At 43.5% G+C, this 23,417-nt stretch overlaps 1 long non-coding RNA gene across 1 annotated transcript; it reads left to right on the top strand.

Moving 5' to 3' along the window:
* Positions 1–7,175: 7,175 nt before the first annotated feature.
* LOC137335642 (uncharacterized) lies at positions 7,176–22,563 on the top strand. The gene is made up of 3 exons (XR_010966466.1): positions 7,176–7,298; positions 12,561–12,724; positions 22,475–22,563. It is a non-coding gene; the product is annotated as an uncharacterized lncRNA (long non-coding RNA).
* Positions 22,564–23,417: the final 854 nt, after the last annotated feature.

Genomic DNA, 23,417 nt, shown 5'->3' with positions numbered 1-23,417 from the left:
AAAGCTTGACCGGTTGCTGGTTGTAAAGAAAGGAGAAAAAATAGCTAATGAGCAAGTATTACACTCTGTTAAAGGAATTTGTTTGGTGTCAGTTTGAGTAATATCAACAAGTTCAAATTCTCCTTTCGGGAATCGAACATGGGCCACAGAAACAACAGTACCGCATCTAAACCACCATAGAATCGACCGCAATCTTACGGCAAGCAAGCAAACCAGCACTGCTTTTCCTTTTTGTCCCTTTGATACTCAAGTCACTTTCGCCCCAGACAAGTTACTCGGACAAACAGGCATTTACTTTTGGAACACGATAGATTTGTTCATACAACGTCAGCACCAAGTGCGGGTAGGCAGGTACATGAAATGGACAGTGAGGGGAAATATTACCACAAGCTGCTGGTGTAACTGTTTCCATTTCCAAAACGCACGCACCTAATCTGTGCAGCTCTCGGGAAAGAAACACGGCAAAGCAGGGCTGTCATGTCTCACTTGAAGCAATTGACACACACAAGATTTTGTCATCACGTGTCATCTCCTTCTGTTTCTGTCATTACTTTACCTCCAGCCTCCTCTGCTCCTCCAGATGCCGGTGAAATAGATGTTCAAAGCAAATACTGCGACTTAACGAAAAAAAAAAACCCTTAACCGGAAAGCAGGAGAGTGGAAGAAAGATGCTGGGCATTGAGGGATGATGTATTTTGCATATACTAGAACAAATAGACAAAAAGACCTCATCTCCCTGCTTCTTTCAGATACTGACTATCTAATGCTGAAGAGATGCTCTCGCTGCCCCAGGCCCATAATTTCCAGTCGCACCTCCTTCCAATTTGCACACGTTGCTTCGCTTTGAAATTATGCATTTTTTCACACTGGGATACCATTTGAAGACAGCACTGCTGTGATAAGCTAGTTTTGTGAAGAGCCCCGACTAGCTCTCGGCAGTAGTGCTGAAGCCTTGTGCTGCAGAACTAGCCGCGCATCGAGACAAACTGTACAGCTACAACACAGTCATCTACGCGACAACATGGAAAATTGTCCAGGAATGTCCTGTCCACAAAAAGCTGGACAAATCCAACCTGGCCAATTACCGCCCCATCAGTCTGCCCTCAATCATCAGCAAGGTGCTGGAAGGTGTCGACTACAATGCCAACAAGCTGCACTCACTCACCAATGATCTGCTCACCAATGCTGATTTTGGGTTCCACCAGGACCACTCGGCTCCAGACCTTGGTCCAAACATGGACAAAAGAGCTGAATTACAGATGTGAGGTGAGAGTGACTGCCCTTGATATCAAGGCAGCATTTGACCGAGTGTGGCACCAAGGAGCCCGAGTAAAATTGAAGTCAATGGGAAACAGGGGGAAAACTCTCCAGTGGCTGGAGTCATACCCAGCACAAAGGAAGATGGTAGTGGTTGTTGGAGGCCAATTATCTCAGCCCCAGGACATTGTTGCAGGAGTTCCTCAGGGCAGTGTCTTAGGCCCAACCAACTTCAGCTGCTTCATCAATGACCTTCCCTCCATCATAAGGTCAGAAATGGGGATGTGCGCTGATGATTGCACAGTTTTCAGTTCCATTCGCAACCATTCAGATAATAAAGCAGTCCGTGACCGCAAGCAGCAATATCTGCACACCATCGGGCTTGGGTTGATAAGTGGCAAGTAAAATTCGCGCCAGACAAGTGCCAGGCAATGAACATCTCCAACAAGAGAGACTGTAACCACCTGCCCTTGACATTCAACAGCATTTCCATCGTCGAATCACCCACCATCAACATCCTGGGGGTCACCATTGACCAGAAACTTAACTGGACCAGCCACATGAGCAATGTGGCTACAAGTGCAGGTCAGAGGCTGGGTTTTCTGCGGCGAGTGACTCACCTCCTGACTCCCCGAACCTTTTCCACCATCTGCAAGGCACAAGTCAAGAGTGTGATGGAATACTCTCCACTTGTCTGGATGAGTGCAGCTCCAAAAACAATCAAGAAGCTCGACACCACCCAGGACAAAGCAGCCCGCTTGATTGGCACCCCACCCACCACCCTAAAAATTAACTCCCTTCACCGCTGGCGCACTGCGGCTGCAGTGTGTACATTCACAGGATGCACTGCAGCAACTCGCGAAGGCTTCTTCGACAGCACCTCCCAAACCCGCGACCTCTACCACCTAGAAGGACAAGGGCAGCAGGCACATGGGAACAACACCACCTGCATGTTCCCCTCCAAGTCACACACCATCCCGACTTGGAAATATATCGAAGTTCCTTCATCGTCGCCTGGTTAAAATCCTGGAACTCCCTTCCGAACAGCACTGTGGGAGAACCGTCACCACACGGACTGCAGCGGTTCCAGAGGCGGCTCATCACCACCTTCTCAAGGGCAATTAGCGATAGGCAATAAATGCTGGCCTCACCAGCGACGCCCACATCCCATGAACGAATGAAAGAAGATATGGAGTGCAAGGAGATACATCAAAGGATATATGTCATATGATATCAATGACTGTTCGGACACTGTGAGCTACAGCTAAAGTTGAGCAACATTTAAAGTGTCAGGCAGCAGGTCTTTTCAAAATCTTGACAGAAATGGCAAGAGAACTTCACACAGACTTTGATCAGCGTCATGACTTCAACAAAGACGGCATTTTTTCAGGCATTCCACACCCTGGACTTTGACTCTTCCCCTGCGATCCTCACTTCAAGCAGCTGGGATTTGTTTCGAGACAGGATGTCCCAGCTCTTCACCTTTAAAGGGACAAGGAAAGCCCAGATGGTCTGAGTGGCACTGTTTATGACATTACAGCAGTGGCTAGAAACCCTGCTCAGTATGGTCTGTGAGTGTTTGATGGCTTGGTGTAAATGTAGTTTTACTCTGTACCTAACCCGTGCTGTACCTGCGCTGGGAGTGTTTGATGGGAAACTGTAGAGGGAGCTTTTCTCTATATCCAACGCTTGCTGTACCTGAATGGAGAGTGTTTCAAGCAGATACTAAGTGCTCAGAATGCCAAATTCTCCGACGCTGTCATCCATCACCTTGCCGAGAACATTTAACCCGAAGATAGAATCATAGAATCATGGAATCATTAAAGCATAGAAAGAGGCCCGTCGGCCCATCGAGCCTGTGCTGGATCTTTGTAAGAGCAATCCAGTTAGTCCCAGTCCCCCGTTATTTCCCTGCAGCATCCGTTGATAAGAGAAAACCATCAGTTTCTCCCCTGACACAGATCTGGAAGAACAGTGAGTGTCCCTAACATTTTTGTACAGTGTGTTCGAAATGTTATCCCTGGAGCTGAGTCTTTTGGTGAAGACTTGAAATTGATTCCCTCCAGTTACTCACTCACCGACCAATGGGAATAGTTTTTTCTTGATTTACCTGATCAATTTTTGAACACCACGCACCCGTCTTTGCTCAAATGAAAAGAGCCCCAGTTTCTCCAGTCTCTCCTCACAACTGAAGTCTCTGGTATCAACTCCGTCAATCTCTTCTATACCCTCTCCATGGCCTTGACATCTTTCCTAGTGTAAGATGCCCAAATCTTTACACCATATTCTAACTGCAGATTAATCAATGATTTGTACAGTTTTACATGACCTCTGTCCTTTTGTACTCGATACCCATATTTGTGAAACCTAGGTTTCCATTTGGTTTTTTAACCACTTTATCAACTTGCCCTCCCACTTTTAAAGATTTATGTATCTGAACCCTTTGTAGATTTTAGAGATATTAACATAACATGTTTAAAACACATTGACATAAATCTGATATAATGTGTATTATGGGAAAGAGAAATTTAGTCTGAGTTAGAAACTCAAACAAGCGTTTCACAGCAGACAGGTCGCCATGGCAACATTGATCAGACATTCCATTCCACAGAATCGGCTAGTTGGAAACTCTAATCTGATAAGGAGAAAGAACAGGAGTTTGTCTGTTATTAACCACACTATAAACTTAAACCAGAGCGAGCAAAATAATAGATTGGATGATAACGTGTGATGTTTCTACCTATAATTGTAAAAGTATAAGAAATATCATAATTAACAGTCGGCAGTGTAGCTTAGGGATAATGAGAAAATTACTGAACAAAAGTAATCTCTAGGAACCAAGGAATGTGTCCTTGTAAATCACAGATTGGAGAAGCTCCAGCTGTCATTTCCTCACTTCCGGCCGAAACCCAGCAGAGAAGACAAAGGAAAGTCAGGTGACAGAGATGGATCACTACAGGGTATAAAAGTGAGGGGATGCTGATGGAAGGGGGCAGAGGGGACTGGAGACACCAGAGATCAAGCTCAGGGCATCCGAGGTCCCGTCCAATGGGCTGACCTCGTTTACATTACTGTGGACACCAGGGTCTTGCATGTTTACTCTGATTGATGGACCAATATAAGATACGGTTGAGGACAGGCAATCTGCTCATCTTGTATCTATTAATAAAGTATTAAAGTTGCTAACGCTAGACACTCGAATCTGCTAATTAATAAGACAAGGCGTTCGTTAGAATCTTACACCCAGCTACTGTTCTGCTCCTCTACTCCTTTTAAACTTTTATCATTTAGTCCCGATTTTATCTTTTTTTAAAATTACAAAATGTATCACCTCATATTGCCCTGCTTTAAATTTCATCTGACACCCACCTGCCCCATTTACTAACCTGTGTATGTCACACTAAAGTCACTGACAGTCCTTTTCACAGTTTGCCTTGATGCCTTTTTTGGCGTCAACTGATGATTTTCATCTTGTGCCCATATACCCAAACCCAGATCGTTTCTTGATATTGAGAAGAGCAATGGTCCCAACACTGACCCTGGGGGACACCATTGTTTACATTCCTCCAGTCTGGAGAACATCCATTCACTACTACTCTCTGTTTTTTGCCCTTTCCCCAACTACCTATCCGCGCTGTCCCACTCCCTTTAATTACTTCAGCCTTAATTTTATCAACAAGGCTCCTGTACGGAACCTTATCAAACACCTTTTCACAATCCATCCACACAACATCCGCTTCATTTCCTTTGTCATGGTGTACTTAATTAATCCATTTTACCAACAAATGTTGAAACGTTAGATCCGCTTCAAAGGGTTTCATCTGTTGAAAGCCACAACATAAAGCTCCGATTTTCTCCTGGTGTTTAAGATAAATTAAGTTTTAAAAATGATGCAGAGTTTCAGACAATTCGGGTCATCCGGGCTCAGACCCGCCCACTCCATGCCGGAAGTCCCGCTCCTCACACACTCCGACTGGTTGGAGGACCAGCCGCCCGCTCGGTCCTCCAGTCCATCTCCGCTCTTCCTATTGGTTCGGAACTCTCCTTAGTCACCAGGGCGGGTTAATGGTGACAGTGACGTCCTGAGCGACAGTTGGGCAATAAACATTAAATGAACCCGTCAGTTGCAACATTTAATAAAACGAAATTAATAGTAACGGGAAAAAAAATCATATGTGCCGTTCACCAAAGTAGCGGGTCTCGGCTGCATTGAGTGTTTGTTGCGGTTTTAATAGCACCAAGTTTTGGGGTTTCAGTTTATTTTATGACCCTTGGTCCAAACGCGTTCTCCCTGATTCTAATCTCTTTGCTTTCAGTCCGGAGATTAAGTTCATCAATGGCGGCTGCAGCCCCCAGCAAGCAGCGCGGAACAGAATATCACCTATCTGAATCAGAGGAGACCGGAGCGCAGGCGCAGTAGAGGCTCTTTGTTTGGCTGTGTGTTCTGAGCATGAGCGGTCGTGGAGGCTGCGGGAGTCGGAGCGGTCGGTGGAGGTAAGAGGATCGGAGGGAACAGGTTAATAAACCCGGGGGGAGAGGGCCCCGGGCCCGAGTATAAAGCAGTGAACGTTATCCCCGCACCGCGAGCCACCCCGACGGATTCCGGTTTCTCCCCTTTCGCTTCGGTCCAACTCTCAACCAAAGGCCCGTGGCCCCGCGCATGCGCCAAACTCCGGGACAGCCTGGAGGTGCTCTGAATTCTCAGGGAATGTCTACAAATGAAGGAGAAACGGAAACATGTCAGGGAGCTTCCTCAATTGAAGGAAAAGTGTTGACATATCAGGTAGCGTCTGTAAATGAAGAGGATATGGTGACATGTCAGGGAGTGTCTGTAAATGATGGAGAAATTGTGACGGGTGAGGGAGTGTCTGTAAATGATGGAGAAATGGTGATGGGTCAGGGAGATCCCTTCAGCAGAGTTGGGAGATATTGCAGATGGACAGTTCACAAGGAGGGACAGGTTGATGGAACGTGGGGAGAGAGAAAGAGAGAGAACATATTGATGGAGGGAGACAATTAAATATGAGAGTATATCAGCAAGAAATATAAAAAAACAGATTGTAAGAGCTTCGTATGGGAAGTAAAAATGAATAGATTAGCGAAAGTAAACGTGGGTCCCTTAAAGGCTGAGACAGGAGACATTATAATGGTGAATAAGGAAATGGCAGAGACGTTAAACAAATGTTTTTTTTAATCTGTCTTCACAGTGGAAGACACAAAAACATATCAGAAATAGTGGGGAACCAAGGAAAAAACATCCTCTCCCTCTCTACTCTATCGAATCCTATTATCAGTTTAAACACCTCAAGCAGATCAGTCCTCAACTTTCTAAACTCAAGGGAACACAACTCAGGTTGATGCAACCTGTCTCCGTAATTTAACGCTTTCAGCCCCGGTTCATTTTGGTCAATTTTCATTGTTCCCCTTCTCAGGCCAATCCATCCTTCCTGAAGTGTGGTTCCCAAAACTGAACACCATTCTCCAGATGTGGTCTGATCAAGGCTTGAAACAACTGAAGCATCACTTCCGCCCCTCTGTATTCCAGCCCCCTCGAGATAAAGGCCAACATTCCATTCGCCACCTCGATTCCGTGTTATACCTGTTTAGTAGTTTTTAATGATTTGTGTCCTGGAACTTAAATAATATATTTGGCAATTGTTTGCTTGTTTAAAATAATTGGCAATATTTCGGTATTCCCTAACAATGGGGCACAATCATAAAATTAGAGCAAGGACATTCAGAAGTGAAATCAGGAAGCACTTTTTCACCAAAAGGTTCGTGGAAATCTGGAATTCACTTCCCATAGGGCAGTGGAGGCTGGGTGAATAGATATTTTCAAAATGATAGAACATTTTGATGAGATAAGTGTCTCCAATATTATTGATCAAAATTGATATATTGAGTTGAGTTGCAGATCAGCCACGATCGAATGAAATGACGGAACACGCACGAAGGGCTGAATGGCGTCGTCCTTTTCCGGAGTTCCCTCTGCTGGTGAATAATGGATGGTGCAGCAGCTAGTCTGAAAACGCCCTCTGTTGGTGAGTAACTGCATTATTTAGCTTTTAAAATTAAAATCCAAAAACATTGGCCCTGAAATTGTGATCAGATTCTCCTGATCTCCCGCCACACGCCGGAATCCCCAGGTATAGATGTAGAGCAGTGAAACAATATTGTGGTGTGTCTGGGAACCAGTTGTAGGGAAGTGTACAGTGGTGTTCCCCAGAGGTCAGTATTAGGACCAGTGCACTTTTTAACATATATTAATGACTGGACTTGGGGAGAGAGGATTTAATTTCAAAGTTTGATACTCGGAAATGTAGTAAACATTGTGCAAGATAGTAACAGACTTCAGGAGGCCATAGACAGGCTTGTGAAAGGGGCAGACACATAGCGGATGAAATTTAACACAGAGAAGTGTGAAGTGATACATTTTAGTCGGAAGAATGAGGAGAGCCAATATAAATTAAATGGTACAGTTTTGAAGGGGGAGTGCAGGAACAGAGAGACCTGGGGATCTATGTGCACAAATCTTTGAAGGTGACAGGACAAGTTGAGAAGGCTGTTAATAAATCTAAGGATCCCATATGCTTTTTCAATCTCTGTTTATAAAAGCATATTGGATCCTTAGATTCATTGACAGAGGCTTACAGTACAAAAGCAAGGAATTTTTGCTAAACCTTCATAAAACACCGGTTCGGCCTCAGCCTTATTGTGTTCAATTCTGGGCACCACACTTTAGAAAGACAAGACCTTAGAGAGGGTGCAGAAGGGAATCACCAGGTTTGTACCAGGGATGAGGGACTTCAGTTATGTGAAGAGACTGGAGGAGCTGGGGTTGTTCTTCTTAGAGCAGAGAAGTTTAAGGGGAGATTTGATAGAGGTGTTCAAATTCATGAACTGTTTTGATTGAGTAAATAGAAACAGAAAAAATAGGAGCAGCAGTAGGCCATTCGGCCCTTCGAGCCTGCTCCGCAATTCAATATTATCATGGCTGATCCTTTATCTCAATACCATATTCCCGCTCTCTCCTCATACCTCTTGATGCCTTTTGTGTTAAGAAATCTATCCATCTCCTTCTTAAATATATTCAGTGACTTGGTCTCCTCTGCCTTCTGTGGTAGAGAATTGCACAGGTTCACCACCCTTTGAGTGAAGGAATTTCTCCTCATCTCAGTCCTAAATGTCCTATCCCATATCCTGAGACTGCGACCCCCAAGGTCTAGAGCCCATAGCCAGGGGAAACACCATCCCTGCATTCAGTCCGTCTAGCCCTGTCAGAATTGTTTACGTATCAATGAGATCCCCTCTCATTCTTCGAAACTCGAGTGAATACAGACCTAGTCGACACTATCTCTCCTCATACGACATTCCTGTCATCTCAGGAATCAGTCTGGTGAACCTTTGCTGCACTCCCTCTATAGCAAGTATATCCTTTCTGTGGTAAGGAGACCAAAACTGCACACAATACTCCAGGTGTGGTCTCACCTATGCCATGTATGACCGCAGTAATACATTATTGCTCCTGTGCTCAAATCCTCTTGTAATGAAGGCCAACATATCATTTGCCTTCCCAACTGCTTGCTGCACCTGCATGTTTTCTTTCAGTGACTGGTGTACAAGAACACACAGGTCCCTTTGTAGATCAACATTTCCCAATCTATCACCATTTAAATAATAACCTACCATTCTGTTTTTCCTTCCGAAGTAGATAACTTCACATTTATCCACGTTATACTGCATCTGCCATGTATTTTCCCACTCACACAACTTATCTAAATCGCCTTGAAACCTCTTTGCATCCTCCTCACTACTCACGATCCCACCTAGTTTTGTGTCGTCAGCAAACTTGGAAATACAACATTTGATTCCCTCATACAAATCATTGATATATATTGTGAATAGCTCGGGCCAAGCACTGATCCCAGCGGTACCCCACTAGTCACCGCCTGCCACCCCGAAAAAGATCCAATCACTCCTACACTATATTTCCTGTCTGTCAACCAATTTTCAATCCATGCCAGTATATTACCTCCAATCCCATGTGTTTTAATATTGCACACTAACGTCTTACGTCGGACTTTATCAAAGGTCTTCTGACGATCCAAATGCACCACATCCACTGATCCTCCGTAATCTATTCTAACATTTATATCCTCAGAAAACTCCAGTAGGTTTGTCCAACACGATTTCCCTTTTATAAATCCGTGTTGACTTTGTCTAATCCCGTTAATATTTTTAAGTGTCCTGTTATCATATCCTTTATAATGGACTCAAGCATTTTCCCCACTACGGATGTTAGGCGAACCGGTCTGTCGTTCCCTGTTTTCTCTCCCTCCTTTTTTAATAGTGCAGTTACATTTGCCACCCTCCAATCTGCAGGAACTGTTTACAATCTATAGAATTTTGGAAGATGACAACCAATGCATCCATCATTTCCTCTTTAATATTCTGGGATGCAGAATATCAGGCGCTGGGGATTTATCGGCTTTCAGTCACATGAATTTCTCCAGCACTATTTTTTTTACTAATACTAATTTCCTTTAATTCTTCCTTTTCACTGAACCCTTGGTTCCTTAGCATTTCTGGGAAGTTATTTGTGTCCTCTTCCGTGAAGACAGATTTTGTTTAATTGCTCTGCCATTTCCTTGTTCCCCATTATAAATTCTCCCATTTCTGACTGTAAGGGGCCTACACTTGTCTTCATGAATCTTTTTCTCTTTAGATACTTGTAGCAGCTTCTACAGTCCGCTTTTATGTTCCTTGCAAGATTACTCGCGTAATTTATTTTTCCCCTCTTAATCAATCTCTTGGTCATTTGTTGCTGAATTCTAAACTGCTCCCAATGCTCAGGCTTGCTACTTTTTATGGCAACTTTACATTGCTCCTCTTTGGATCTAATGCTGTCCTTAAATAAGGAGAAATTGTTTCCAGTGGCAGAAGGGTCGGTAACCAGAGGACACAGATTTAAGGTGATTCGCAAAACAACCAGAGAAATACGAGGAAACATTTTTTTACGCAGCAATTTGTTATTATCGGAAATATGCTGCCTGAAAGAGTGGTGGAAGCAGATTCAAGAGTAACTTTCAACAGGGAATTGTATAAATACTTGAAGGGAAAACATTTACAGGACTATGGGGAAACTGCAGTGGTGTGGAACTAATTGGATAGCTCTTTTATTGGCATGATCGGCCAAATGCCCTCTGTCTGTGCTGTCCCATTCCGTGAGACTACGATACTATGTTAATAACTTGAACACCTTAAACAGAATTACACCAATAAAGGCACACATTCCAACTAAAAGAGTGAACAAACTTATTTTATTTTATTATTGAAAAATATTTACGCTGTACATCACCACTTACATTATGAGACTGCAGCAGTCTCTGCACATCGAGCATAAGGTGGGAAGTTAACTATTGTTTCAGCTTCTGTGGCTCTGGAGGGACCAGGTACAACAAAGGGGGAGAAAACAGACAGACCATTCATTGGACCCCCTGCGGGTTCTAAACCTCGTTTAATGATGAGATATGAAAAAGTGAAGCGATCAAATAATGAAGTTCCTGTAAACACATTGTTAATAAACACAGGTTCTCTATTACAAAGTTGGTCCATCGATGCAGAACAGCGTATATACAGTATTAACATAAACTGAGCAATGATCAGAAATACATTGTTTCTGTTTTACATTTGTCAATTAATCAGAACACAGACACTTTCAGACAGAATATGGAGAAAAACCAAATCCAGTTATTTCAACACAACGTAACATGGTGATCGATTAAAATAAAGTGATGTTTATATCGTGATGAAAAGCACATTCAGCATGTTCACACTGATGGATAAGTTAATGGACATTCTCTCAGAATTAACACAGAACATTTCCCGCCAGTCTGTGACACGTATCGGGACATCACATCCTGGATTTCACGTTGACTTTTACCTGGAATACAAACAAACGATGAGAGAGAGAGTGAGAGGGGGAGAGAGAGAGAGAGATCGCGGTGAAAACAATTCCCCCCAGCACACCCTCGAATCAAATACAGTTTTCTTCATCACTAAATATTCAGAATATTCTCTCTGATAGTTTCTGTATCATTAACTGTAATAACTATATCCCCACTATCATACAACAGAATAAAATGCGGTTCGTATAAAGGGAACAGGTTCTCTTACAAAGTTTATGAATCATAAATTGTAGGAAACACACTCCCCACAATCAGACAATATAATTAAATACAGCCAGTATGAAAGGGGATTTATATTTAAACAGTAAAGACACAGAATATTCTCTCTGATACTTTCAATCACTCTCCATTATAGGACAGTCGATATCACCCGGGTCTCAACGCTTAACCAACACTGGGATATCAGGGAGAGAAACAACTGCAGCCCTTGGTTAATATGTGTATCATTATATCATAGTAGGTACAGCACAGAAGGAGGCCATATGGCCCATCGTGCCTGTCCCGGCTCTTTGAAGGAAGTCCTGCTCCCCCTGTTCTTTCCGCATAGCCCTGTAAATGTTTTCCATTCAAGTATTTATCCAATTCCCTTTTGAAAGTTACTATTGAATCTGCTTCCACCACCCTTTCAGGCAGTGCATTCCAGATCATAACAACTTGTTGTGTTAAAATAGGTTTCCTCATTTCGCCTCTGGTTCTTTTGCCAATCACCTTAAATCTGTATCCTTTGTTTACCGACCATTCTACCACAGTTTCTCCTCATTTACTCCATCAAAACCGTTCATGATTTTGAACACCTCTAACACATCTGCACTTAACCTTCTCTGCTCTATGGAGAACAATCCAAGCTTCTCCAGTCTCTCCACATAACTGAAGTCCCTCATTCCTGGTACCATTCAGGTAAATCTCTTCTGTACCCTCTCAAAGGCCGTGACATCCTTCCTAAATGGTGGGGCCCAGAATTGAACACAATACTCCAGCTGCGGCCTAACTAGGGTTTTATAAATGTTTACCAAAAGTTATTTTCTTTTATACTCCATACCTCTATTGATAAAGCCCTGGATCCTGTGTGCGTTTTTTTAACGGCCTTTTCAACTTGTCAATGTCCCGGAAACGGTGTGGAGGAGGGGGACGGGGTCGTGGTGTGGGGGGGTTGGTGGGGTGCCACCTGTCAAGTTGCCAGGAAGTAAGCTGCCTGTCCCATCCCGTTGGACATGAGTGTCCAAACTGCAGCTCATGGACACATGTCAACCCTCACCACGCGCTGGCAATTGGGCCCTCAAAGCCCAGACAACTCGGTCCTCTTTACACTTACATTTCTCATTTGCATTTGTCCAGCTTGAATTTTGTGGATCTAGAGGTTTGCACAGGGCTGCTCTTGGCACTGTTGGTGGATAAACTCTCAATCAGACACCAGGATGGTTCGGATTCACGGTTTGAGACTTAACGCAGATTAACAGGAACAGGGATTTAAACTTACATGTGGCCCAGGAGGCTCAATGGTAAGTAGCTATGTCGCCCTTGAGGACGAAAAGCTTGTAAATTTCTGCTTTGGGTACATGAAGTCCATGACTCTGAAGTGACCAGCAAGGGGGATGGAGGATGAATGGGAACAGAGGAACATTAGGAACAGGAGGAGACCGTTGAGTCTCTCGAGACTGTCTCGCCATTCAACTAGATCGTTGCTTTTCTGCACCTCAACTGCTTTTACCCACCTTTGCTCCATATCTCTTCATACCTTTGCCGAACATATATCTATCAATCTTCGCCTTGAAAGCTCCAATTATCCCGCAGCATCCACAGCCTTATGAATATCAATAACACCCGAGACTGGACACTCCCCCAGCACTGGGATATCAGGGAGAGAAACAACTGTAGCCCTTGGTTAGTATGTGTAATAATCAATATCACCCGGGACTGGACACTGATCCAGAAATCAGCCTAAACTTCTTCTGGTTTCTTCTCCTTCACTTTAAGACCACGGGGAGAATTGCTGCTCCCGCTCTACCTGAATTTCCTGATTGATTTCGACACAGAAATATTCTACTTATCCGGACCTATGGATATTTGTTGTTGTACATTTGGGAAAGTTTACACAGATTACCGTCCTCTTGTACTGGGATTCAGTCTTTGCGATAAGGGTTAAGTTTGTTTGCAGACACTAAGCTGTCATGTGTTTTCAGTTAATTAATGATATTACCGAGATATACTTCCCTCTGCCTGAAAGGGTTGTGGAGGCAGGAACCCTCACAACATTCAAGAAACATTTGGATGAGCACTTGAAATGCCATAGCATACAAGGCTACGGACCAAATGCTGGAATATGAGATTGGAGTAGACAGCGCTTGATGGCCGGCGCGGACACGATGGGCCGAAGGGCCTCCATCCGTGCTGTATAACTCTAATACTCTATGACTCCATGACCTGCTGGATGTTATGCCGCCTATGTTCAAATCACAGGGTGAAAGTTCCAGCAGCATTCTGTCAATATTTCATGTGAGCAGACAGCAAAACTCGACCACAGAAATCCACACAACGCCAGGTGCTTCCTGTCAGTTCAACAGAACAGCAAAACACACAGTGACTGGTCTGAGACACTGCAGACTGTGAGCGGCTTTTCACACACTGGGGTTCTGGAAAGTCTTCCTCGATTCCAAGTGATCACCTTCTATAAATCACTTCCCTTTTTGTTTACAGGGAAGACACCTTGTCTTTCCCTCGTACATTTCATCGATGTTGATAATGTGCAACTTCTGATTCCCAGCAAAGGTGTCCGTCGGCTCTGCTTCTCTGTGAGAGTCTCACTGAGGGATCACAACACATTTCCTCTAATCTTTGGCAAGTTGCCATCAAAAGTTACAAGCTCATTTATAGATTGTGACTGTTAAACTGTTCAATGGGCAAATACAGCAAAACTGGGCGATAAACAATTGGGGGTCCCAGTACAGTGGATAAATGAAGCATCACTACATTCAATGATAATCATCGGAGCAGGATCGGCTCCAATGCGAAACCGTTCACTAAACAATGGGAGTTCCTGTACAGTGGGGAGATGAAGCATTAATTCAGTCAGTGAAAATAGTCAGAGCGGGGTCAGCTCCAAAACAAAACTCTTCAATAAACATTGGGGTCCACATATCCGACCACATCCCCACTCCAAACCCAAAACCTAATTCCATCTTTGTAATCTCTCCCGTCAAAGCCACTTCCTCAGATGATCTGCTGCTGACACTCTCATCCATGCCTTTGTTACCTCTAGACTTGACTATTCCAATGCTCTCATGGCCGGTCTCCCATCCTCCACACTCTATAAACTTGTGCTCATCCAAAACTCTGCTGCCTGTATCCTAACTCACACCAAGCCCCATTCTCCGATCACCCCTGTGTTCGCTGACCAACATTGGCTCCCAGTCCGGGAACGCCTCGATTTTAAAATTCTCATACTTGTTTTCAATCTCTCCATTTCCTTGCCTCTCCTTATCTCTGAAACCTCCTCCAGCCCGACAACCTTCCGAGATCTCTGCGCTCCTCCAATTAATGCCTCTTGTGCTTCCCCAATTTTAACCGCTCCACCATTGGCCTTCAACAGCCTAGGCCCCAAGCTCTGGGATCCCCTCCCTAAACCTTTCCGCCTCTGCACATCTTTGTCCTCTAAGACGCTCCTTTAAACCTACCTCTTTGACCAAGCATTTGGCCTCCTGTCCTGATACCTGCTTATTTGGTTCGGTGTCAAATTTTGTTTGGAAATTGCTCCTGTGAAGCGTCTTGGGGCGTTTTATTACGTTAAAAGCGATGTTAAATGCAAGTTATTATTATTGTTGTTGGTCCCTATACAGTGGGTAAATGCAGCATGGCTACAGTCAGTGATAATTACATAGAATTGCATTGAATTACAGTAATTTACAGCACAGGTACTATCCATTCGACCCAACTGATCTATGCCCGTGTTTACGCTCCACACGAGACTTCTCCCAGGCTAATTAATCTCATCCTATCAACATATCCTTCTATCCCTTTCTCCCTCATGTACTAATCTAGCTTCCCCTTAAATGCATCTGTGCTATTCGCCTCAACCACTCTATGTGGCAGCGAGTTCCACATTCTCACCACTCTCTGAATAAATAAGTTTCTCCTGATTTCCTTATTTGATTAATTAGTGACCATCTTATATTTATGCCTACTAGTTTTGTATTTCAACACAATTGGAAACATCTGCTCTACGTCTACCCTATGGAACCCCAACATTATTTTAAAGACCTTTGTTATTTCAACCCTCAGCCTTCTCATTGCAAGAGAAAAGAGCACCAGCCTGTTCAGTCTTTCATGATAAATATCAACTCTCAGTTCTGGTATCGCCCTCATGAATCTTTATTGCACCGTCTCTAGTGCCTCTATATCTTGTTTGTGATATGGAGGCCAGCATGCTGCACAGTGCTCTTTAAGTATAGTCCAAACACGGTTCTATATAAGTTTAACATAACTTCTCTGCTTTTCAATTCGATTCGTCGAGAAATGAACCCCAGTGCTTTGCTACCATTTTATGGCCTTGTTAACCTGCATTACTACTTTTAATGATTTGCGAATCTGTTCCCCTAGATCACTTTGCTCCTCTGCCGCTTATAGAATCTTATATTCCAGGGTGTATGTGGCCTCCTTATTCCTCCTGCCAAAATGTACCATCTCACATAATGAGAGCCGGATCAGCTCCAATACAAAACTGTTCAGTAAACAATGTGAGTCCCTGTATAGTGAGTAAATGCAGTATCATTACAGTCAGTCATAATAGTCAAAGCAGGGTCAGCTCCAATAGAAAACTGTTCAATAAACAACCACAAATCTGTGTCCTTTGGTTACCGACCCGTCTGCCACTGGAAATAATTTCTCCTTATTTACCCTGTCAAAACAATTCATGATTTTGAACACCTCTATCAAATCTTCCCGTAACCTTCTCTGCTCTAATGAGAACAACCCCACCTTCTCCAGTCTCTCCACATAACTGAAGTCCCTCATCCCTGGTACCATTCTAGTACATCTATTCTGTACCATCTGTAAGACCTTCAAATCCTTCCTAAAGTGCGGTGCCCAGAATTGAACACAATACTCCAGCTGAGGCCTAACCAATGTTTTGTAATGGTTCAGCATAACTTCCCTGCTTTTGTTTTGTATGCCTTTATTAATAAAGCCCTGGTTCCCATATATTTTTAGTAGCCTTCTCAACTTGTCCTGCCACTTTCAAAGATTTATGCATGTGCAACCCCAGGTCTCTCTGTTCCTGCACCACCTTTACAATTATACCATTTAGTTTAGATTGTCTCTCCTCATTCTTCCTACCAAAATGTATCACTTCACACTTCTTTGCGTTAAATTTCATCTGCTATCTGCTAATTCACCAGTCTGTCTGTGTCCTCCTGAAGTCTGTAACTATCTTCCACATTGTTTACTACATTTCCGAGTTCAGTGTCATCTGCAAACTTTGAAATTATGCCCTCGATGCCCAAGTCCAGGTCATTAATATATATCAAAAAGAGCAGTAGTCCTAATACTGACCTCTGGGGAACACGACTGTATACTTCCCTCCAGTCTGAAAAACAACCGTTCACCACTACTCTCTGCTTTGGGTCCGCTAGACAATTTTGTATCAACGCTGCCAATGTCACTTTAATCCCGTGGGGTTTAATTTTGCTTACCGGTCTATTATGTGGTATTTTATGAAATCCTTTTTGAAAGTCCATAAACTCAACATCAGCCCTGCTACTCTCATCAATCCTCTCCGTTACTTCATCAAATAACTCAATCAAGTTATTCAAACATGATTTTCCTTTAACAAATCCGTGCTGATTTTCATTTATTAGCCCATACTTTTCCAAGTGCCAATTTATTTTGTCCCGGATTATTGTGTCTCAAAGTTTCCCCACCATCGACGTTAGGCTGACTGGCCTATAATTGCTGGTTTATCCCTCTCCCCTTTTTTAAACAGGGGTTTATCATTTACAATCCTCCAGTCCTCCAGCATCATCCCCATATCTGAGGAGGATTGGAAGATTGTGGCCAGAGCCCCCGCAATTTCCACCCTTACTTCCCTCAATAATTTAGGATGCATCCCTTCTGGACCGGGTGACGTTTTTACTTTGAGTATTGCCATTCTTTTAAGTACCTCCTCTTTATCTATTTTATCCTATCCAATATCATTACTACCTCCTCCTTTATTGATATATTGACAGCCTCCTCTTCCCTCGTGAAGACAGATGTGAAGTATTAATTTAGTACCTCAGCCAATTCATGCTCGCTGCCTCCACAAGAAGATCTCCTTTTTTATCACTAATCGATAACACCCTTCCTTTAACTACCCTTTTACTTTTCATATGTTTATAAAATACTTTTGGGTTCCCTTTTATGTTTGCCGCTAATCTATTCTCCTACTCTCTCTTTGCTCCTCTTATTCCCTTTTTTAGGTCTCCCCGGTGCTTTCTTTATTCAACCTGGTACTCTACTGTGTAATGAACCTTAAGTTAATCGTAAACCTCCTTTTTCTGTTTCGTTATAATCTCTTTATCTTTCATCATCCAGGGAGCCCTTCCTTTCCCCTTGTAAGGACCTGTCTACTCTGTACCTGAGCCAATTCCTCCTTGAAGGCCTCCCATTGTTCAATTATTCTTCTGCCTCCCAATTTTTGATTCCAACCCACCTGGGCAAGATCCCTTTCTCACTCACTGAAATTTGCCCTCCTCCAGTTAAGCATTTTCACATTTGATTTTTCTTTGTCCTTTTCCTTAACTATGCTAAAGCTAATGATATTATGATCACTGTTCCCCAAATGCTGCCCCACTGAAACATGCTCCACCTGCCCCACTACTTTCCTCAGAACTAGATCCAGCACTGTTTCCCTCCTGGTTGGGCCGGAAACAAACTATTCCAGAAAGTTTTCTTGAACACATTTCAGGAATTCTTCTCCCTCTTTGCCCTTTACACTCTCACTGTCCCATTCTATATTGGGATAATTGAAGTCCCCCATTATCATAGATCCTCCATTGTTCCTTAATTCTAACCAGATTTTGTCTTTGACCCCTCAACTACATCAATCCTTTTCAGTGCTATAATAGTTCCTTTGCTCAATACTGCCATGCCCCGTTCTTTCTTTCCTTCCCTATCATTCCGGAATACATTGTAGCCCGGAATATTAAGTTCACAATCCTCCCCTTCTTTAAGCCATGTCTCCGTTATTGCCACTCTATCATAATCCCATGTGGCCTCCAGCTCATCAACCTTATTTACCACATTACTTGGATTTACACACATGCACTCCAATCGCAGACTGACTCGCATTTACCACCTATTTGTTCCCTCCTCTTTCTGAACCATTCGTTATTCTAGTGCTATTTGTCCCTCCCAATCCTCTGCGCACCTTTTTTATCCTCTCTAATGTTTCATCCTGGTGCTCATTCCCCAGCCAAATTAGTTGAAACCCTCTCACACAGCATTGGTTAATCTCCCCATGAGGACATTGGTCCCAGCTCTGTTAAAGTGCAACCTGTCCATCTTGAACAGACCCTCCTGCCCCAGAACTGGCCCCAATGCCCCCGGTATCTGAAGCCCTCCCTCCTGCACCATTTCTCCAGCCACGCGTTAACCTGTCTTATTCTACCATTCCTGTACTCACGAGCACATGGCACTGAGTGTAATCCAGAGATTACTACGTTTGAGATCCTGCTTTTTAACTTCCGTCCTAGCTCCTGAAACTCTGAATGGAGGACCTCGACCTTTCCTTCCTATGTCATTGGTTCCCACATGGACGACGAAGTCTGGCTGTTCCCCTTTCCCGCTCAAGATGTGCTGCACCCTGGCACCAGTGAGGCAACACACCAAGTGAGACTTAGGTCGGCGGTTGCAGAAACGCCTGTCTATCCCCTGACAATCAAATCCCCTGTAACAACTGCATTTCTTTTGCCCCCCTGTGCAGCCGAGTCCTCCATGGTGCCGTGGATTTGATCCTGACTGCACTCCCCCGAGGTGTCAACACCCTCACTGGTATTCAACACTCAATACCGCTTGTGAGTGTCACACTCTCAGGGGACTCCTGCATTGCCAGCCTGTTCCTCCTAGTTTGTCTGGTAATCACCCACTCCCTCTACGCCTGAACTCTCTGTAGCTGCGGGGTGACCACCTCCTGAAACGGCTATCCACATAATTCTCTGCTTCCCGTATGCACTCTATTGACACCAGTCTCTCCTCCAGCTCAGAAACTGTGAGCTCGAGTTCGAGCAGTTGTCGGCACTTCCTGCACATGTGGTTCTCCAGGATACACTAAATGTTCTGGACTACCCACATGGCACAGGATGTGCATGCGACGGGCCCCAGTTGTCCCGCCATGTTAGCTACTGTCATTTAAACTTTGTTTAGCTTTAAGGCAATTAACTGTTTATCTGTCACTAAAACACGAACCAGTGAAAAACACCACCCAATGAACTAAATACTGACTTGCACTCGGCGCTCCTCCTTGTCTTGTTTAGATTCCTCGTGCAGCTCCCTTTGTGCTCCACTCAGTCTTAGTCTACAGTACTTTTGTTTAAATCACTGAGCACCTACTTCCCCCTCTGTACTTAATTCCCATACTCACTAAATTCCCACACTCACCTAACTCCCAGTTGAAAGTCCTCATCCTGTTAGCATTTCAGTCTGCTAGAAATTCACTCTCTGCCTTTCCCAACTCTATGCTCAAGCCTATTTTATCTCTTCCCTAATCTCATCATATTCACTTTTGTGATTCTCTCCTTCATTTTATTGTGTGAATGCCTTTTTCTTCAGATTCAATTTCATCCTCACCTCTTTATTTATCCATGATATCTCATTTGTTCACTCGATTGTTCTTATTTCATCATAAAAACATAAGAACATAAGAATTAGGAGCAGGAGCAGGCCTTATAGCCCCACGAGCCTGATCAGCCATTCAATAAGATCATGGCTGATCATTGACCACAAACCTACTTTCCTGCCCGACCCCCATATCTCTTGATTCCCCTAGAATCTAAAAATCCATCTATCTCAGCCTTGAATATACTCAACGATTCAGCATCCACAGCCTTTTGGGGTCGAGAATCCCAAAGATTACAACCCTCTGCGTGAAGAAATTCCTCCTCATCTGTCTTGAATGGCAAACCCCTTATCCTGCGATAATGCCCTCTAATTCTATACTCCCTCGCCAGGGGAAACAATCTGACGGCATCAACCCTGTCCAGCCCCCTCGTTATCTTGCATGTTTCAATGTGGTCACCTCTCATTCTTCTAAACTCCAGAGAGTATGAGCCCATTGTACTCAATCTCGTGTAATGTATTTTTCCTGGATTCTATTGCTCTCTCCTTTAAATGTTGCCCAATGATGTTCTATCTATTTTTCTGTCAATATGTTTCTCCAGTTTACGTTTCTTAGATCCTCGTCCCTCATAATTGCCCCCACCCCCACACTTTTATGTCTCTCAATCATTATCTTAAACCTCCTTATACTGTAATCACTAACCACAGTGATCTTCTCTCACACTTTTTTTTAATTCGTTCACGGTATGTGGGCGTCGCTGGCGAGGCCAGCATTTATTGCCCATCCCTAATTGCCCTTGAGAAGGTGGTGGTGAGCCGCCTTCTTGAACCGCTGCAGTCCGTGTGGTGACGGTTCTCCCACACTTGACTCCTCTTATCTGCTCCAGCTCATTCCCCATTATTAGGTCTCCCAGTGCTTCTCCCCTTGTTGGGGTTCCTATGCATTGTTCAGAAAGGAGTCTTGTACACACTGTTAAAAAGTTCATTCCCCTTCTCCCCTTTCACTCCCTCTTCCTGCCACTTTATTTGGGGGTAGTTGAAATCGCTAATGATTCCGATTCTGTGTTATTTACTCATTTCATATATATGCCGACATATTTCTCTCTCCACTTCCTTGCCACTATTTGGTGGGCTTGAGTATATCACCAATAGTGTGACTGATCCATTCCTATCCTTCAACTTAATCCTATGGATTGTGTTTTAACTCTTTGTTAGTTATATCCTCTCCTGCGACGGCCATCATGTTATTTCTGATGAACACCTCCACCCCACCGTCCCTTGCTCCTTCCCTTTCATTTCTAAACACATTATATTTGAAATATTTAAATACATGTCGAAATCCAGTATCATTCTGCCTCAGTGAATGGAAGATGAAACATCAGAGCAGGTGTTCAACATCACAAAGGTGAGATAAGCCTCGAGAGGAAGCTACAAAGAGCATTCATTGGACACCCGCTCTCTAAAGGGTGACACGATTTGTGGCCCGAACTTCTATTGACAGTAAAATTATAAACAACGGAAACTGGTCCAAGTATTGAGTGAAGAGATGTCGTTGAAATTGTCGTTGGAGCTTAATTGAACCGATGCAGAAAAGACTAGAGAGTAAAGGAGAATTTATCGCTGTACTGAACGGTCACTCACAATCTAACAAGAACTAAATGCTTGGAGAACAGACACACGGTGATCTGAGCACCAAAAACAAACAGTCTGAGCTTCAGATGACATTGAGATCAAAGGTCATCTCACCCATAAGTTTGCTAAAGGTCCCCTGTTAGAGCGGTTGTTCTCTCTAAAATGGAAAGCATTTTTTTGAGTATCTCTTTGGGACTTCACTGTGAAATTCTCCACTCTCCTCGCTTTGATTCACTCATAAAGCATGGATTTGGGATTCTGGAGAATCCACTGAATTGTACAATAATCAGACACACAAATACCAGTCCAAACTCACAATATTATAAATAGCCGCACAATTGTTAGAAATGTTTATGTGCGTACTTTGAAACTGGCCCTTTTTGGGGAGTTTTTGTCATCGAGGGTAGAAAGAAAAACTTTAAGCAGCTTTTTCATATGAATATCGCGGTTATGTTCAAACATGATCTGAAGGCCAGTGCAGAATAGGTGTGAATGGTTCAAGTCTGTTTCTGTCTGTGTATTTCACGGCTTGTTGAACATTTGGTTAAATACTTTGCAGTCTGTGACTGACATTAAACGCTGTAAACCACATGCTGTCTCAGTTAATACACTGGTTATAATCAGGATATTGAAAGGGAAACACACTAGGTTTAAACTGTAAAAAAATTATTGTTATAAATGAAGAACTTTCTCTGAGACTAACTAATGAGTTATCCACATTTAATATGATCTTTATATCAAGGATTAAAGGATGATATTAAGCGATTACATTAAAAGATTGAACAGTTTTCTTTTTGCTTTGTTGCCAGCAGACAGGTTCCCTCTCATGCCCAAACTGCAATTCTAGCTGGAGAAGAATCATCTCTTTCCACTTGCAATATCCATTACATTTCAGGTGAGATTTCTGTCTGATCCCAGGGCCCCCTCCAACTCTATAGTGTTTTTCCATTACATTTCAGGTGAGATTTCTGTCTGATCCCAGGGCCCCCTCCAACTCTATAGTGTCTTTCCATTACATTTCAGGTGAGATTTCTGTCTGATCCCAGGTCCCCCTCCCACTCTACAGTGTCTGTCCATTGCATTTCAGGTGAGATTTCTGTCTGATCCCAGGGCCCCCTCCAACTCTATAGTGTCTGTCCATTACATTTCAGGTGAGATTTCTGTCTGATCCCAGGGCCTCCCTCTAACTCTATACTGTCTGTCCATTACATTTCAGGTGAGATTTCTGCCTGATCCCAGGGCCCCCTCCCACTCTACAGTGTATGTCCATTACATTTCAGGGGAGATTTCTGCCTGATCCCAGGGTCTCCCTCTAACTCTATACTGTCTGTCCATTACTTTTCTGGGGATATTTCTGCCTGATTACAGGGCCTCCCTCTAACTCTATAGTGTCGGTCCGTTACATTTCAGGGGAAATTTCTGCCTGATCCCAGGGTCTCCCTCTAACTCTATACTGTCTGTCCATTACATTTCTGGGGATATTTCTGCCCGATTCCAGGGCCTCCCTCTAACTCTATAGTGTCGGTCCATTACATTTCAGGGGAGATTTCTGCCTGATCTCAGGGTCCTCCAAATGTAGGCAAAACTATGGCAGATGGAATTCAACATAGGTAAGTGTGTGGTCATCTATTTTGGACCATTTTTTAAATGTTGAAATGATAGGAACAGTGGAGGCCCAATGAGATTTATTGGCCCCTGTACACAGATCACTAAAAAACAGTTGGCTGGTACAAAAATAACCACGAAGGCTAAAAT

The sequence above is a fragment of the Heptranchias perlo genome, chromosome 20 (assembly GCF_035084215.1).
Source record: "Heptranchias perlo isolate sHepPer1 chromosome 20, sHepPer1.hap1, whole genome shotgun sequence".
In the NCBI taxonomy this organism is placed as follows: domain Eukaryota; kingdom Metazoa; phylum Chordata; class Chondrichthyes; order Hexanchiformes; family Hexanchidae; genus Heptranchias; species Heptranchias perlo.
The sequence above is the reverse complement of the archived record's forward strand: the minus strand, read 5'-3'. Positions and strand labels throughout refer to the sequence as shown.